Consider the following 3,740-nt stretch of genomic DNA (forward strand, 5'->3'; position numbering starts at 1 on the left):
AAATGCACAGAATATTTATCTTCATATAAATCATAATATCTATTAATTCCATTAATTTTTCTGTAAGGAAGTCTACATTCCAAGTTCTTATCCTAATTTTAGTTTCATGATCTAGCTTCTTTGCCCATATTCATTCTTGATGTGGGAACCCTTGCCTATTTAACACTGCACCTGGGCACAAGTACAGTAGCCCTTGCACACTTGTCATTGTATTCAGGCTATACAGCACATCGCTTCCGGGGGAGGCCCTAGCATTAACACAATTTTTCAAAGGATTTATGTCATGATTATTCGACAAGTTTTACACTCACTGTCGACTACCTAACACAACCCTCCACTTTTCTCATCTAGGACTTGGGACCTAGCAACGACAGTGTTGTTTTCTATTATACAACCTAGTCAAATATTTATTTACAGACTACTCGTGGGAGGGTCTTTAAGACTTTGACTTCTGAATGGAGATCGGGCTTCACCTTCAGCAGGTACATCCTTCTAATCCACTTCCTTCTTTTGATCCAAACCTCCACAAGTCTAATACAATTCATATTTCTATCAAATACACATGAAAATTATAAAATACTCAAAACTGCAAAACATAGTTAAAAAACAGTTCATATAATATCTCACCTTCAAAATTTGTTTAGCACTTGAAGTGCTAAGCACCTGCTTCTACCCTATTGGTCACATCACTTGGGGGGTTTTAAGTGGCACCTATCATGCAAGCATTTTATTACTTATGATTTATAATGCCCCCTTTGGACATGACCACCTGCAAGAAAAATATATATATTTCTACACAAATTACTTAAGGGCAAGTGCCTACAATGCAGACAATCAAATAGGCAATCACACAGCATCAAACACATGCGCAAAAAAAGAAAAATTCTAATCCTAGCATGCTTAAGGGGCTGTGCATCTAAGTGTGTGAGGCTTGTGTGGTATATCATACTAAAGGTGTTTCACTTAGAATTTGGATTTAAGGAAAAGGGGATGTCCAACATATAGCTTTGGGCTAAATGTTGGAGAACTCTCCTTAGCTTTTGGAGCTAGGGAGAGGAGATTGATGCTTCCTTTAGCTTTAGGGCTAGATAAGATGAAGAGGTGTCCAACACATAGCTTTTGAGCCAAGTGTTGGAAGATCCTCCTTAGCTTTTGGAGCTTAGAGAAGAATATAGGAATCCAACATTTAGCTTTCGGGCTAAGTATTAGAGAACTCTCTCTAGCTTTTGGAGCTAAAGAGAGGAGAAATCTCCTATGACTTGGAAGTTGGAGGAGAGTTGGGGGAATATGCAACTTATAGGTTGCAAATTCATGAATGTCTTTGAACATTTTGATGTTCAAAGAGATGGTTGCATGCTTCCAACTTGGGCTGGAAGGATGGATTGGAGATAGGACTCTTGAATCCTATGTTTGGGATGAAAGGGGGAATGCAACTTGAAGGTTGCAAAGTGGTAGAATTTTTTTGAATATTTGGTGTTCAAAGGGGGGATATTCACCCATCTAACTTGAGTTAGTGGGATAAGAGGAACCTCTACAATTTTTTATTTGTAGAAGGAGAAAAGAAGATGCAACTTTGGGTTGCAAACTTCTGAACACATCGCAGTGCAAAAAACTACATCGACAAACAGGATAGACAGAAGCATTGTATTTTTTCAACATTTGAAATCCTCCTCATTTTTAACAGATGTGAAATGTAGGCATTCAATGGTAATCTAAATTCCACACACAACTGTTTTATATTTAATTTACTTCAAAACAAATACCAACAACATCCAAACCTGTGCATTTTTGTACTATACATTCACACAACTTTCAAGCAAAGAGCTGCTTAATTGATTGTTAAACTTTGTGATGGATTCCCATATTAGCTGCAAGTAATTATCGGATGCTTATGATTTACATGAAATTTCATTAAAGCAAATTGATTAACCAATCCTTGGACTCTCACGACTTGGTGGGAAATTTCATACTGAACAATAGTTTTTGCTGTTTATTTATAATATATTACCGGTATTGAATATTCCAGGTCAAGATAGGAGAGCGAGGCTGCTACTAGAAGGAGTTGTTGTGGCATCATGCAGTAGGTGTTCGATAGTGTCTTAATTTCCGTATGAGCATCAAACTTAGATTAAGTGAAACTGTAATAAGGTCATAGCACATCAGTTTGAGATATATAATTATCTGGTTATTAATTCAAAACTTTGTTCTAGTTTTGTATAAGTTGTTCATGCCTACTGAATCAATTTAATAATCATGTAACAGTTAGTTGTCCCGCAGAAGTATTAGTTAATGCTCTAGTACTCAAACACCTGCTCTGTTTTGTGGTTTATCATTTATTGCTTTCTTGATTGATGTAAAAAAGTAAGCAAACCAACACGACTGTCACAAGGAAGTTTATTTGGTTGGCTTTTAAAAGGATTGTAAGCCCAAAAAAAAAAAAAAATATCGGGCATGTAAAAATTAATTAATTAAAATATATTGAAACTTATTTGAAAATGTAAGGTTAATTTTATGTTAAATTAGTATTCACAAATAAATTAAAATAAATTAGTAAAATACTGTTATTATTATAAATACTAAACTAAGTATTCACTAATCAAAACCAGGCAACTGTTCAATAGTTTCTTTTCACGTTTATAGGAGTATGTCTCTTCCCATTCGGTCTTATCATATCAGCCTTCTGTTTGCGTGTGAAGTAGAAAGTGGAGTGTAGATCTAAGTAGAGTATGCGTGTGATAAGCAGAAATGAGTGAGGGTTCGGCTTGTGAAGGAAGGATAGGTTGTAGTAATGAAGCAAGGAGAGGAGAATAGGGATCGGATGAGAGCAGGTATTGTTGGAACATCTTCATTATGAGTATAGAAGATGGAAGAGGAGCATATAGCGTGTGGCATTCTGTGAAAACCTGTGGCTGTGAGATAATAGTGGCATTGAGGAGAATTGGTTCTGGGTGTGTAAGAAGCAGAGCAACTTCTGCTAAGTGGAAGAAGATTTTGATGGGAGCTTGTGAGTAGTGGAATCAAGTACATCTAGGAGTGAAGAGTGAATTATGTAAAGGACGACGAAGAGGAAAAAGTGAAATTGAGGAAAAGGATTTAAGGTAAGTGATTTGATTATATTTCAATATTATAGTTGTCTTATATTTTTCTTAAAATTAGTAAAAGTTTATAAAGATACTTATATCAATTTTGTTATAATAAGTAGTATATACAGAGGAGAGGTCACAAAGTAATTTACAAAAGAAAAATGGGGTAAAGCGTTGGAATTGAGGAGACAACTCGTCAAAGAGATAAGAAATGCAATTTTAAATTTAAAAAAAAAAACAAATGTTATTACTTTTAGTTATATATACACTTTTAATTGAATGAATTGAAGGGGGAAAGATATTAAGCTTATTCAATTTATTGAATATGAGTATATATCCAAGTATTCATATATGAACAACCACATGTACGTTTGAATAATTGGGATTTAAAATAAAATGTAGTATGATTATTTAAAAGTTTTATATTTACTATTGTTACAGGGAAATACAAGGAAAAAGTTGAAGCAGTTTAGACTCAGGTTAGTAAATTTTAAGTTTTATTGTTAGCAGTATATGTAAATCTACATCTAAAATATGTATATTATTAAATTATTGTAATATTGAATTATTTTAGTGGCTATGTAATTACTTTTGTGATACAACAAAGACTATTTAGATGCTATCGTTTATTCAAAAAATGTGTTATACTATGCTTAT

Source organism: Dendrobium catenatum, unplaced genomic scaffold (assembly GCF_001605985.2).
Source record: "Dendrobium catenatum unplaced genomic scaffold, ASM160598v2 fragScaff_scaffold_1369, whole genome shotgun sequence".
Lineage (NCBI taxonomy): Eukaryota > Viridiplantae > Streptophyta > Magnoliopsida > Asparagales > Orchidaceae > Dendrobium > Dendrobium catenatum.